General features: G+C 47.2%; 1 long non-coding RNA gene across 1 annotated transcript in view; it reads right to left on the reverse strand.

Annotated features, from left to right (window-relative positions):
- The window catches only part of LOC139054880 (uncharacterized), a 38,055-nt gene that overhangs the window by 19,467 nt on the left and 2,514 nt on the right, over nt 1-16,074 (reverse strand). Inside the window, exon 2 of the long non-coding RNA XR_011511578.1 lies at nt 2,002-2,046. This is a non-coding gene — a long non-coding RNA (uncharacterized lncRNA). The remainder of the gene's footprint in view (nt 1-2,001; nt 2,047-16,074) is intronic.

Below are 16,074 nucleotides of genomic sequence, written 5' to 3' on the forward strand. Positions count from 1 at the left end.
AGGTTCGAGATACGCCGAGGTGTCCTGCCGTTAGTGCGTCATGAAGCTCTTCTAGAACGGTGTAGCGCAGGTGTTTAGGTATTACAAGCAGGAACTCCAAGCCGTCCGGATGAAGGTTACGACGGTACAGAGTACCGTCGCGGAGGACGAAGAGGCGTAGAGCAGCATCGGCCGGAGAGTGTTCAAAACGGTCGATGAGTGCTCTGATGTAGGCGTCACGATGTTGCTCGTCGGCGACATGAAGCAGCTGGGATACAGAGAATACGCAAGAAGCACTGGCGGTATTGGAGGAGTCACAGTCGTCAATCGGGTAACGCGACAAACTGTCAGCGTCTTGGTGCAGGCGGCCGGACTTGTACACCACGGAATATGAAAATTCCTGTAGCCTCAAAGCCCATCGACCAAACCGGCCTGTTGGATCTTTTAGCGATGAGAGCCAGCAGAGAGCATGATGGTCAGTGACTACGGAAAAAGGGCGACCTTAAAAGCAAGGACGGAACTTCGCAACCGCCCAGACAACAGCAAGGCATTCGCGTTCCGTAATGGAATAGTTGCGCTCCGATGGGGCTAGGAGGCGGCTCGCATAAGCAATAGCGCGATCCACCCGTAAGATCCACCCGATCCACCGGCGATCCATCGTAATAATATTGTTCGCTCATAGAGCTAGCGCAGCTGCAATGAAAAGTACCTAGAGCCTTCCTAGTCTTTTCCTTCGTAGAAAATTGTTCCGATTGATACTTTTTCACAAGATTTATTACCATAATCACCAACTAAAATGTGATCTTTTTCTGAGTCATCATTTATATCACCTCTCACAGATCATCGCCATAAGGCATGCATTCCACAATGCCGTACGAATGCGTATTTTTACTCATTTATACCAAAGACGGCCAACGATTGCAACCACCTGCCCACCTCTGTTGCCGATATTTCTGACACTTCTTTGTTTAAAACCGCCGCGCAAAACTATGCACTTGAATAATCTGCCTGGTTGTCTGCTGTGCTTCCGCGTTTGTAAACTTGTACTTTTTATTACTGTTATTCATAATGTTTTTTTTTGCTGTATTACGACTAGAACCCTTTTTTTCCCACTCCCTTCTGTAACGTGCCGCTAGGGCCTTGAAGGTATTGACGTAAATAAATAAATAAATATGGCCACCATAGGCATGCCGTCGTCGTTAGACAGTCGATATCATTCGTCCATTGTCATACTGTCATCATGCCGTCATTGTGGAGCTGTCATCGTCATTCGAGCTTCGTCATCCGGTTGTCGTCGTACCGTGGTTGTTACGTCATCGTCATCATGCACCTGCCGTCCTCATACTGCCTTCGTCACTCTGTCTTTTGTACACCATCGTCATCATTTTAAAATCGCCACGTCATGCCGTTGTCATATCGCCTTTGTCGTATCATCGGAGTCAATCCACCTTTGCCATAGGTCACGGGGTGATGGAGTCATCGTCATGCCATCATGCTCGTGAGCGACTTTGGGAAGCGAATCACATAGCAAAGTCGGACGATACCGCAGTATGTCACATATAGCCGAAGAAACGAAAGTTTTCGAATGACAACTACAGAAGTTAAATCAAGGTCACTTGATAAATAAGGCCTGTCGTTACCTTGCTAAAATGCAGCTGACGTAAATTAAAAAAAAAAACTGTTGTAAATTGCGAACATCAGAAAAGCGAAAGTACTCTTTCTGAAGAATCACGGAATTGAAGCTCATTGATTTTTCCATGTCGCGTACAACTTGAACTTGACTAGGCTGCTACTCGCTAAGCTTCTGGTTCAGCCTGTGATTTAAGTTTCTTGACGTGGTAAGGACTATTGTTTAATGAAGCAGGTCAATGAACTCGTGCATGACCAAAGAACATTTCTATTATTTCGCAACTCAAACGGCTTCGAAGCACGTGAGTATACCTTACCAGACTGTGCCACTCTAATGGGCATAAACAATATAACCACTCACTAGCGTTCCCAGCACTTAACTGAGCTACTCACGTGATCGCAGATGGGCTTCCTCACTCATGACGGCCGTTAGACATCCTGAAATAGAGTTCAGTGTTGATGTTAGATTTGTGGCTGAAAAGGAATAAAAATTATGCTGAAGCAATCTGAAATCTGCGATAGATGTTAAACATAGCAGCTGGTTGAAGAAACGTAGGGGGGTCAACAAGGAACAGAAAATACGGTGTTCCACTCCACACAATAGGGGACGGCGAAGGGAGAAGTCTGGCGGATATGACGCATCACTACCTTCCCGGGGGTGGGCGGAATGTACATTTGCTTAATGATACTATAAATCATTAACTACCCGTTATTTTTTCTGCCCTTGATCACATTTTAAACGAAATTCTGGCTTATGCAAGTTTTCTGACGGAAACGAAAAATACTAAATTGCCTATTGTCTACACGCATTGGACAGAATCATTACCTTCTGATGACTAATATCTGTGCTACGCGAACTTTTAAAACATATGAAGAAACTAAAGCATTTTCAGTGACAATATTCTTTTTGTATACTTTCTCAACTTTATTATTTAATTATCTCTTCACTTTCGGCTAAAACCGTAATCGTATGGCCCTTTTGCATAAGGAACCCCAGATGCTCAACGAACTTCTACGACGCCTTCTCGCTTAAGCGGCCATTTAGTTGACCTCTTTTATTGGCAGCAAGGCCGAATTGAATATGCTTCCACGAACGCTGGGGTATTTTGCGTGATTTCTTGAAGTTTAGAAGTTTTCCACCGAAAATAGAAATTGATGGGGCCTCGAGATTGCTAAATCAAGAGACGCGATTGCCTGTCGGCCCCTCGCAGAGCCCTGGATCGCGCCTCACACGGCGCTTGTTTTGCTGCTTTATAGTTATGGCTCGCGGCCACGTGAGTACCGCGGACTGTCACATTAACGAAGCTGAACACCTGCGCCGTAAAACTTTGCCGGCATCTTTCGTGGAGTTCGCGCAAGCCACTTGCGATATCACGTCGGGCTTCCTTGTGCACAAGTGCGAAAGCTGTTCCCGAACCCAGGTTTGGTTTGCCCAAGTGAGCGCAGTGACGGACATGTTCGTGAATCTGCGAAAAGCCAGCAGCCGGCGGCGGATACGTCGTCGTCATCAGACTGCAAGGCCGTGCCTTTCCTGCGTTCTAATGATTTAACCGCATATGATTTCTCACACACGGAACATGTGTGGGGCAGTGCCATAGTCCCAAGGTGCTGTCTCATATGAATATCTTTTCTAGCTAGTCATCCCTTCAAGCGCAGCAAGTTGCTAGATTAAGTATTCAAGCTGACACTCCAGAGAGTTCAAGTGGAGATCACGCGCTGTTTTTGTTGTATACTTTCGCAAATTATAACTCTTCACAGTGAAAGGTTTCCCACTATTAATGGCGCTGAAAGACCGTTATTCGTGTATACAACCTCCACTGCGCCTATTTACCACTAACGTGTAATTGAACACACCATGATAGCGGTGCGTGCGAAAAAAGAAACAATAAAATTAGTTACATTCACAATTATGCTGAATAGGTGTTTGAAAAGATACAAAGGTTCTTGCGCTCACTAAGATATTAAGGACGTTTCTACAAATAAATAGATCATATCTTCAGTATCGTTACAAGAAAGTCGTAATCAATAATAATGCGGTAGATATTAGGCCAATACTCGCAGGTGTACCACGTACAGCGTAGCATTTTGGGGCCAATATTGTTTATCATCTATATAAATGATCTTGTTTGTATTGCGAACAACCCCACCTTTATAACGCATGGGGATGACATCAGTTTAATATATTGCGCTCCATCGGTTTCCCAACTTGTAACTCAGGCAACGAACTCCTTGGAATTGCTCTAGCAATGGTCTGTAACAAATTCGTTCAAAACAAAAGCCAGTTCTTTTCAGGTCACCTACAAACTTTCCTGTGATCAGAGTATCGTTCTCAGAGCTGGCACTTTTGTTGTTCAGGCAGTGCAATACATAAAAATATTCGTGTTAAACAAGGGTGAATCAGAAATTCTTTGCTCGTATTTTTTCTTCGCAATATTACAGACGTAAATGCAAAGTCAACATATCCATTCCCTGTGGTGGACCTTCCTTGGACCGGCCCGGCCTTATCTGCAGGTAGCTCCGCGGCAGGGCGCTGCTGTCAGTAGTTGAAGATGGCGATTGTGCTTCACATGTCCACAGCGTACGAGCAACGAAGTGTGATGCCTTTTCTATAGAGCAAGGGGCGAACGCTGATCCAAATTCACGGTAAAATGCAGCCCACGTACGGGGATAGGTGTCTCGCTTTGAGAAGTATGAGATGGGGGTGTTGCGAGTTCGCAAAAGGCCGTGAAGGTTTGTACAACAATGAGGATTCGGGGAGGCCGCGTGCATCGCTGGCTGAGCGCAGGAACATCTCAAATTTAGTGATGCGATGCGACAAATGTATGGAACAGCTGTTGGGACTATGTGGAAAAATATTCTGAGGTACGTAGAATAGTACGTATATCTGTAATCGACTGTATGAACAATCGCGATCAAAAATGCGCGGCCCACGGCTCCGGGCGCAGGAGCGGCTGCGGAGCCACACCGGGGCGCTGCAATCTCCATCGCGCAGCGCTCGCCTTCATCCCCGCGCCAGCTCGCATCTCTTGCATACGTGCACCGGCTACGGCAGTCGCGCGTTCCTCCGTTCGGCTAAGCGCACAGAACGTAGTACGCCAGGCAGTGCCCGATTTGGTTTCACGCTTCATGTTTACGTGCGCCTCGCGCCCGTGTGTGCCGTGGTTCCGTGCCTTGTGATGCAGGCTCTAAACGAAAGACGCCATGGCAAGGCGCTCGTGCATAAGAGTAGCAAGCAAAGAGCCACCACTTTGTTGGTGTCAACGCCCGTCCTGACTAAGGTTCCATTCTCGTTTAAGGCGAAAGCGTTACTAGGCTCACATTGCAGAAACCGTCCGAACCTGCCAGCCTGCACGGAAGCCGTCCACCACCGCCGTGCCAAGAACTGCGGCAGCACGGCAAACGAATCAAAATGGAAGCGCCCTCGTGTGTACTGATCATCAGCTGCGAAACAGCCGATCGCCGCACTTGAAATTTATCAAGCGCTTGACCTGGCCGCACGAGAATGAGGGCGAAGTCTGGCGTCGCTAGGTGCACCCTGAAAGCGGGCGGCCGATGGAGACAGCAGCGCCGCAGTGTCGCCCCGTAGCCGCTTCTGCGCCCGGAGCCGTGGGCCGCGTACTTTCGACCGCGACTGTACCTTATTTTGGCTAGTAAAATATAGGAGCAAACACTTTCTGATTCGCCCTCGTATTCACCAAAAAAGCACTTTATCCTGTAAACGTCAAATGAAGCTGGTCACACATAAACTAGCGAAAAATGCTGGTGTAGTCTCCAGGGTGCGATATATGATGCCACAAAATATCAAAAATGTTTTGTATGATGCTTTGTTCACATCCGTATTAAGTTACTGTTTTTTGGTGTGGGGAACCACAATTTCTTCGAGTATAAGAAAACTCCATATAATTCAGAAGCGAGCTGTATGTCGTCACATTATGAATAACTCTGCTTGTTGTATATTTTTTGATGTTTCATTTATAGTTGTTTACATGCATGGCTTAAGTAAATAACTTTTGTACATGTTATTTTTAACAAAGCATTTTTTAGCTATCATTTCTCCGTTTACTTGTTCCCTGCGCGCTGTAGGGGTTGGGGTACGGACTTCGCGGATGAAAACCCAACTTGGTAGGAGGTTTATTCTCATATTATGTACAGAGAGGTGAGCGTCAATTAACAGTGGTACACACATTACGGGCCGGCAGCAACTCGGACGCTGCGGCCCGCGGCAAGAAGTTCGAGAGAGGTGAATCAGGGAATCAGGGCATGTCCCACAATCCTCAGGTCTCTCTGGAAGGCTTCTTATAAACCCTTAGAGCACTGCAAGTCACGTCATGTTTGACCAATGGGAGAGTCCACTCCGATGACGCCACTTTCAGCCAATGGTAGGCGCCCGTGTCGTGGTGTCACACCTGGCGGCTTGCTGCGGTCTTGCCTCGCAGACTGGCAATGCACTTCGAACGAGGAGAAGGGGAGGGCTGCTCATGCTCCATTGTCCGAGCCCCCCTTCTAATCCCGGCGGCACACGACCTGGCGGCCGCAAACTTGTTTGCTCGGCCGCTTCTCTGGAATGCGCTTCCTGCTTCTGCATTCCTCAATTAGCTGTGCTGCCATCCGATGTGGTCTGGGGAACTCGAAGTAGCCTCAGGAAACGGCGCCATATCTAACAGCTCGTCCTCGCCCCGGTAGTTCTGAATGGCCGGTGAACTCAATTCGCTGGCCATGAGGAACGCTGAAAGAAGCTGCAGGGTACTGGGGTCGAGCCACGTTTGACAACCCTCGGGATCCTGGGCCCTGGAGAACATACGTCAAACAAACCAAATAACACAGCGCTGCCCCACGTGTAAGCGCAGGCTCTTCACCCCTGACTCGCCAGGCTATTACTGAGTCAAAATCAACCCTGATCTTTTATTTCCCCAATTTTGACCAACAGTTCCAACCACCCTTCCAAACAGCTATCCATTTCTCCTCGATTGCCGACAAGACCAGAGTACTATTGTTGTTGCAAAACAAAAGGTCGTCGACGATGCAAACAACAAATGAAAACAGCCGAACATAACTTAAGTGGCCTAACTACACGAACAGCATGTTTCCAATCTATCGCAGTGGCGTACTTATCGCACGTATTGGTGCCACTGAACAATCTGGTCAACCTCACAAGTACGTAATCACAAGCGCACTAGCCTTGCGGTCACTAAACAGAACGCGTACTTGCGTTGTAGGCAAACTTTTCATTTACGCTTACTCACGTTTCTTCCCTGAAAGTCCTACAGGACACGTGACGTAAACGAACAATTAAACATGCGGGACTTACACACTCCGCAGAACCCTTAAAATAATGCGTCTTAATAACTCGTTCCACGCATACTTATCAGAGAAGTCAGAATACGGCTGCCCTAACACACACGAGCAACCCAGTCATAAATCTGCTTCCTTCCGTCCACACAGGACACGCGCTAAAGGAACTAAAAACGCTTCTCCGTGCAAATCATGCACTCACTTAAAAACTACGCGCTTAACCTTAGAAAATTCAAAACACACACGCGCTTTACCATAGGCCTTTCGACAATAACCTTGACCTTCAGGTTACTCACACACACAAAAAAAAGGCCTATCTACTTATTAATGAGCATCTCGCGAGACTACATGTTTACACAAACGCGTCTTTCAAATCTCGGAGCTTTCGAATGAAAACACAAACAAAGCTCATACGTTTACATATTGAAAGAAATCCTAGTCTCAATTCGCGAAAAACTTTCCGATGCTCAAAAATAAAACAAAACACTTCATTTCTACGGAAGGGCTCCTGGCCTCCCTTTCCAAACGCTTACGTCTGACTCATACTTTGAGTCGTACCCGGGGTGGGCGTGGTCTGAAAGCTACTCTGGCTGCCGGGGAACAACAAAAGGACTGACTAACTATCAGCTCCCCCAAGACGTTACGCTCTCCTGCCAATTTGCGTCCTCGCGCCCCGCTTTCAACACAAACTCGATTGACCGCGTCGCTACTGCCCACCTGGTCTCGTCCTGCCACCTTGCGTTTCTTCGAACTACACGCTGAGCTGTGAAAAGAACTACGGAACGACGAGGAGCTTAACTGCCTCGTGCCCTTTGTCCGCGTCCGTGCAGAACATTCTTCGCGGTCCCCCTTTGACCGGTGGCTCGACCATTCTGGATGCGTCAACATCGTCCTTGACGACCGCACCTTTTTCCTCGCGCCCTGCCCTTTTGGGTTTCTCGCCATTTTTGGCGGCGCTACATTAATTACCGTCTTTCGGTCTTTACTGCGCTTCTTTTTACGGCGCTTTCTCTTCGCACTCACTTTCCTGTCGCCTTCTCGTGCCTCGTGCTGGCCGGTACACATTTCGTCGGCCCGGATCGGTCTCTTACCCGCACAGTCTGAGTGATTCTCACTTAAATCAACACTCGCTCTGCCTCGACTGGCGGACAGCTCAACCGACTCTGGCACAATGCAGCAGGCTTTACTCGAGTAAGACAACTCGCACTCTTGCGAACTGCCCTCTGCTACATTGCCCAGCTCACGCTGTGCATCGGCACACAGCCCGTCGGTATCGATCGCTGTCTCACGCGCACCGTCCGAATGATTAACAACTGAATCATCCCTATCTAGGCCATCTAGACTGGCGGAGAGCCGCACCGATCCCTGAACAATGCAGTTGTTCTCTCGTGGACTACGGAGCTCGCCATCCCGAGAACTACTCTCAACTGCATCGTCCAGCTCGCACTGCACTTCTGCACGCAGATCTGGCTCTACATGGGTGCTCGCGTCTGTCGCGTCAACAGTACCCTTTTCCTCGCTAGCAACCTCGCTAACCTTACTAGCAACGCACACACGCGGTAACTGTGCCAATTTGTTCGCAGCTGGCCTAGCTGTCTCCACAGTCATCTGTTGGCACAGCACCTCGTCGCTCTCACTACGGCCTTTAACGGCCTCTGTTGCCACTAAGGCATCGTTAGCAGCTAGCCTTTTCCCTTCACTTATTAATCGGCAGCCAATCTCACAGGCACTAATCTTTTCCTCGGCTTTTGGCGAAACTCTGCTAGAGACTTCCTCATTCTTTCGCTCTCTACTACCTGCAGAATTCTCAGACAGCCGTTGTCTCTGTGCCAATAACTGATCACAATACTGTATCTCTTTGATCAGTGCTGCCTTCTCTCTCTCATACTTTTCCTCTCGCTCACGTTCGCGTTCATTCTCACGTCCGTGACGCTCACACCTAAGAGTAAGTTCTTGAAGCTCATGCTTCCGTTCATTCTCGCGTTCTTCACGCTGACGCTTACTCCTAACTTCACGACGCTCTCGCAAACGTACACGACGCTCCCGCTCCCGTGGCTCCTGTATCACCTCCCAAGCAAGCTCAATGCTTTTCTCATCATTGCCACTATCTTGAATCGCCTTTATGATAGCTGGCGTTTCCATCCGTTCGTCCGCCTCAACTCCCAAATCGTCGCACACCAACAACAAGTCTAACCTCGTCAACCTTCTAAGATCCATGGCAGCTGCCCCGACAGGTGGTTAAAACTGTTTTCCTTAATTAATTTGTGCAAACACACAATGCATCAAACTCCCGATTCCCAGAACTATCAAAATTGAACACACAACCTTTGAGTCTGGCGAATCATAAGGAAAAAAACCATGCACTCACTTACGGTTGCAGCACCCTGCCATCCGGTTCGCTCGTCCGCTGTTGCCGGTTCCTTCCGGACTCCCTGGGTCGAAGGCTCGCTCCTTCTTCGATACTCCCAGTCTCTTCGGACCTCTTTCGACGAAGGCTCTCTCTTCTTCGTTCTTCCCGGTTCCTTATGATCTTTCTCGACGAAGGTTGATCCGTAGCGCTGCCACCAGCTGATGCATTCGGAGGTGATCCTACCGCTGCCAACCAGATGTTGGGGTTGGAGGACGGGACTTCGCGGATGAAAACCCAAACTTGGGAGGGATTTATTCTACATTATATACAGGGACGGTGAGCGACAAGTAACATTCGTACACTCATTACGGGCCGGCAGCAACTCGGACGCTGCGGCCCGCGGCAAGAAGTTCGAGAGAGGTGAATCAGGGAATCAGGGCATGTCCCACAATCCTCAGGTCTCTCTGGAAGGCTTCTTATAAACCCTTAGAGCACTGCAAGTCACGTCATGTTTGACCAATGGGAGAGTCCACTCCGATGACGCCACTTTCAGCCAATGGTAGGCGCCCGTGTCGTGGTGTCACACCTGGCGGCTTGCTGCGGTCTTGCCTCGCAGACTGGCAATGCACTTCGAACGAGGAGAAGGGGAGGGCTGCTCATGCTCCATTGTCCGAGCCCCCCTTCTAATCCCGGCGGCACACGACCTGGCGGCCGCAAACTTGTTTGCTCGGCCGCTTCTCTGGAATGCGCTTCCTGCTTCTGCATTCCTCAATTAGCTGTGCTGCCATCCGATGTGGTCTGGGGAACTCGAAGTAGCCTCAGGAAACGGCGCCATATCTAACAGCGCCTATTTGTATACATTAGGTTGCTGCACATGTCAAGCGGCCAAATGTTTTTTTGGTTTTAATGTGTCTTATTGCGGATAATTATTGTGTAAACTTTTATTTGTGAGCTGTTTGTATAGACCCTCTTGTTGTTGTTTTTTCTATTTGTAAGCATGATGTCTGTAAGGTCTTCTGTAGGTGGTGCAGGCCCCTGGTCAAGCCTTTGCACATGCTTTTTGTCTGCGCCCCTAGATATCCGTGGGATGCTCAGTAAAGTTTGACTTGATAGGCGCGGTGTTTATGTGCACGTTGTAAAAAGAGTTATGTTACACCGATTAGAGTGTTCGCGGATGTTGAAATCTGTCGTTGCGAATACGAGGCGGCAAAGCGGAGGTTTGAAGCGCAACGAGCGTATTTTCTGCTATGGAAGATGTGATCTGATACAAGGTTTCTTATAAAATGGAGTAGTTTGATGATAGAAAGAAGTTTCTTGTAGTAGTAACTAGTTTTTAAATAATAGGTCATAGAATAAACGATACTATTGCACAGCAGTGCATTTATAACTGTTAAGGTGGTTTTTATATCAACACTACTACTCCGTTTACTATTGCTCGGAGTATCTACTCCGTTTTACTACTGCTAATTACAAAGAATTATGAATCGCAATTATAGGTACCCATATTGCCACATCTGCGTCAAGCTTTAGAATTATCACAAACTTTTCTGGGTGTGGGCAGCGCTAAAGTTGCGAGAAAACATCTGGTAAGCTTCAGGACACATTATGTGTACCGCAATCAGAATCAAAGGGCCGCAACGTGTCTGCTGTGGGCGTAGTGGCTACAATTAATGGATTCCACGTAAAGCTCTGGAGCTTGAATCCGCCTTGTGCGCTTGTTCAAGAACGCGCCTACGAATTATTTATGATCCTTTTAAAATTGCACAAAGTTAAATAAAGGGTCTAAAGTACAGAATGCTTCAGCGATTACGTTTTTTTTTTCATTTCAGGGCCAGAACGAGCTTTTTATTTTTCGCATTGATGGTGTTACATATAAGAGAACACAGGAGGTCCCATAACGGACGGCTACAGGAGGACCTCCTCTTGCTCCTAGTTCGACCAGACGAAAAAACACGCAATCTAGCATGCGTACTTTTTTGACGGTATTTGGGCTGACGGAATTTCTGGCTGCAGCCGAATGACCGGTAATGCAAAGCCACGTTCGCAGCATCCACATTTAGGGTGTTGCGCATATGGAAGCCCCATTAAAAGTGTAATTACAGAGGCAATTGGAGATCGCGGGTAGAGACCTTCGTCCGGCAGTGATGCTGCTGCTGCTGCTGCTGCTGCTGCTGATGATGATGAATATTTATTTTATGGCAGTTTTAAGCTGTATGCTCGTGGACACAACCCCATGCTTGTCTCCCGGAGCTGGTCGAACTTATCTGTTCACCAACTGCGGCCTGAATTCCCTGCGATTTTTTACAGCGTAAGCTGTTGTGAGGTAATTCTAATAGCCGTTTCGTTTGGCAATGGTGTCCTCCACCGCCGCCACCGGCATCTGTCGCAGCTATCGCCTGGAATGAAGAAGAGAACACCCAGTTCCCGCCGCTATCGAACCCGGGCCCGCTGCATCGAAGTGAGCTACTCTACCAGTAGGCCACGCCAGCGCTTGCTAGCCGGCAGCACAAAGATGCCATGTAAGCGTGTCCTAGCACGCGAGCAGACACGCGATCTAACATGCGCGTCGCGTGGCGTTTGCATATTATTACACCAGGTGGCGCGCCGTGTAGCACAAAGTGACTATGAGTGAGTGAGTGAGTGAAGAAACTTTATTGCAGGTCCGGCGAGGACGCGAACTCGTCGCGCACCCGGCTAGTCCCACGTCGGGACCGGCCACGTTTCAAGGGGATTCCCAATAAATCGTCATCATCATTATCATTAGCATTGTATACTGCCACTTGTGATGCGAGATGCGTGCGGCGTAGCGTCTATGCGTGCGCCCCTTACATGGCATTTGCTTATTATTACACCACGTGGCGCACGCACCATGTAGCAGTTCCACAGGTAGTGGTACAAGGTAGATACAGTTGTCATGAAAACGAAGAACACGATTTTATGAGATGTCTAAGTACTGCTTTAATGAAAACATGTATGGCTTACTTGATTAATTTAAGCATGCAAGGTGACTGCTTGCCACAGCCGTGTTACAAAGGAAGTGCCAATAAATCCTCCTCCTCACCATCGTCCTCTTCACTAGCATCGTAGTGGGCCACTTGATACGAGATGTCAGATAAGCACCGCCTAGCGTCGTTGCGTGCACACTTTCTATCGCAGATCCATATTATTAGACACTACAATACGAAAAGCATGTGTAGCACGCCTTAATAAATCAATCACGCTAGGTGACTGGTTGTCCCAATCCTGTTCAAAAGGAATGTCATTAAATCATCATCATCATCATTATTAGAATCTTATTGTGCCATGTCACGCGATGTGACGCGCCGCGTAGTGTCGGTACGTGCAAAGTTTGCATTGCAGTTGGGTTATCTTCGACCAGGTGTCCCGACATTTAGCAGTTGCGTGCTGCATGTAGAAGATATAGAAGATAAATATAGAAGAATAGGTCTCCTTCAAGATCATCTGAGTAAATTTCTCTCTCCCTAGGTGATTTGTACGGATGCATCATAACATTTAGAGAAGGTCGGAGTTGGCATCTTTTCGGGTCACCTTAACTGGTCTTTTGCTCTGCGCCTCGTTGATTATACCTCAAGATTTATTGCAGAATTCCTGGCAATTCTACCCATGAGAAAGTTGGGTCTACACATATCTAAAGTTACAGTTGTTACCGATACACTTTCGACTTTTACTCATTAAGCTTCTAATAATCAGTCACACCTTCCGAGTATATTTTCGACGCTGGCCCAGAACAATTTGTCTGAAACCCGCTTTGTCTGGGTCGCCGGTCATAGCGGAATCTTTTTAAATTAATAAGCTGACTCGCTTGCATCCTCATCGCTAAATTCGCCAGTCTTGAATATTTTTTCCTGGTTTCGCTTTTATAACAAGAGCTAGATTTAAACGTCTTTTATTTTTAAATTGTAGTGATTCATCCTTACTTTCCGCAGATGATTTCTGACACCTAAATTTCCTATGGAGCACGAGCGTATTCCTTTCACGACAATGCGAAGTGACCTTAAAAAGCTTCCATTGAAAAATTCCGCGCCTAAATTTTTGCCTCCATGGATCTGGTTTGCCCTTCACTAACCTCTCCTCTTTTTGCAATGATCCAGATACAATGGACCATTGCTTTCTTTCTTGCCGCCGCTTCACCACCCTCCGCAATATGTTCCTCTTATATCCAACTAGTAGGCTAGGCTTAATGCTTACTGCACCAAACATCTTCTCCTTTGGCGCCTGTCAATTAGGCACAAGCCAAGGGTCAATGATTTCTCCCGTACACTTGTTAATTCAAGCGTCAGGAATGTTTCGCTGCTAGGGCACCGACTGGCGGACGCTTTACATTATTTTCATTTTATCGTAACTTTATTTATAGGCCCCTTATAAATTTGTGTTAGCGTTTTGTTGCCTAGTGCTTCGTTTCGAATGTATGCCTTTACCTCATTTTGATATTTTATTAGATGCATTTTTCTACCAAACCAGTGTGGCCAATCCCCCCTGTGGGTACGAGCCATGTTTTGAGGCAACAACAACAAGTACACCAGTATAATCATCTGGTGCCTCGACACTAGGCTGTTGTCTTAGAGACATTTGTTCGGCTTTATTTGATTATTTAACTGAAACAAAACGATTGCCCTTCTAATTATTGTGTCTTTATTACAGATATCAAACTGCATTCATTCCACCTCCATCGGTTTCTCTAAATTTTTTATGAACATTTTCTCCTTCACTGTAGCCTCTTTTAACATTCACTTTACCGTAGGCTGACTGCTCGCTGGCATACTATTCTAGTTGTTGCATCATCTCCTTTTATGTATTTGTTTCACTTTGAATTTATCGTCTTCAAATAGGAATTTCCTCAAGCCACCTCCTGCCGCCCGATTTTTGGCCTATACCCCTTAATGGGCGCGAGCGATGACAGGTTCATCATCATCATCATCATCATCATCATCATCATTATCATCAAGAAAAAGAAATTATGGGAGACGTCTACGAAATCACTGGAATGAAAAAAAAAATTTAGCATACCTGGTTAACTGAAGCAGGCTAGGTGACTAGTTGTCACCACGCCATTTCTAAAGGAGTGCCAATAAACCATCATTATCGTCATCATCATTAACAGCAACCGACCGTGCCATGGGTCAAGGAATGTGACATGTGCACAAACGTACTCTGGGTACTTGTTCTTGCTTTTCGGTTCACGCTATGGCGCCTCCTGGCAAGCTGCGAACCGCTGCTGAAGAAACGAATCGTAAAGCTACGCACCCGGCTGACACCAGTTCACGTTCGCGCTCAGCAGACAACTGTGCAGAGAGCAGCACAAGCCGCAGTTCACCGTCGACGCAGGGCGGACAGTTCAGATCGTTCTCGTAAAGACGACTGAAATAGACTCCGCCGCGCGGACCCTGTAGTGCGTGGTGCCGAAAGTCAAGCTACTAAGGAGGTTGGTTGGTTACAAAGCCGCTCCTCTAACTTACGATGTGACTGTGCTGCGTGTGCCACGCAAGCTTGTGACTTTTTTATGGACGCATTCTTATAACTAAAACCTGTCTCACGCTTAAGCGGACCTGAGCGGCTATGACATCCTTCCGTCGATCAAAATATCCTGCATGAGGTTCTAGGCACTGGAACGTCATTACAACACAAGGTCCTAATTAAGCCATCAATATTTGCCAACCAGCCACTCAAATGGTTCTCTTAACATCATTTCCTGCCAATGTACGTGAAGTACAATCCAAATCCTCTTTCAGTGATCTGCCGTTACCCCTGTCTTATTTCACCCTGTTCTATCACTTCAAGTGTCGTTCCTCGTCACTAAAGTTGGGATTTTTGAGACATGTCACTATTTGTAAAAATTGCCCGATGTTTGCATCAACTAGCTTCATGCATCTGTCGAACTGCTTGCAGCTTGTTGCAGCATAATCTCCCGCATTTACGCTTGTTGTCCCGGAAAATGACAGATGGTCCCGGTTTTTCAGGTTTTCTGCAATGTTTCCAGTGATTTATTCGATTTGCCTAAACTCACTATGCCATTACCCTGCACGTAGTATTTGAAGCTTGTCAGGGAGCACTACCGGTTTCTTCTACGTATTTGGCTGTGGCATCCAAATTACTTGTGCTGCAATCTTCCATTCCTTCACATGTGCAAGAACTGCGAAGGTACTAAATTTAAATCAATGGCATTGGGTGTCATGTGGCGAGGCACCTGCCGGGTCCTGACTTTTCTTTTGTGTAAATCATTCGTCCTGTCTCCTGTAATGTGTTTCTCCTCTTTTACCAACTCTATTCATCACACGATCTAGGCATCTACCGCTGCTAGTTTTCCTTCCTTTGACATTCATTCTGTCACTTCAACAGACGGGGGGTTACCTGTTTCACGCTAGGAATGGCTTGCCCGTCTCCAGTTATTTCTTGATCCCGGAAATTAGCCTGCATGTCTCGGACCAGTTTGTCATAGTTTTCGCGCTCTATGAATTAACTGAGGGAAGCACGAAAGCACTAACGCCGCTTCCTGCTGTAGTGGAAAATGCAGATAATAAACGTAATTGGAAATGAGGCAACGACAACAAAATAGCCAGTATGGTGGAGTGGTAAGACGATCCAGGCAGGGCACTCACATGCGTAGTAAGTTGTTGCATCCCTGCATAGTAGCCCGTCTGCAGGACGTAAGCGTGCAGTTTGAAGAAAGGCAAACCGCAGTGCATCATGTGCATATCTGTGACCGCGAATGCCGCTAAAAGTAGCAACCGCGCTGATGCCTTGAGTATTCTGCGGCTTCTTTGACTACCTGGATCATCGATAATTTTTATTCTTCTCTAGCTCTG

This window comes from Dermacentor albipictus, chromosome 1 (genome assembly GCF_038994185.2).
Source record: "Dermacentor albipictus isolate Rhodes 1998 colony chromosome 1, USDA_Dalb.pri_finalv2, whole genome shotgun sequence".
NCBI lineage: Eukaryota > Metazoa > Arthropoda > Arachnida > Ixodida > Ixodidae > Dermacentor > Dermacentor albipictus.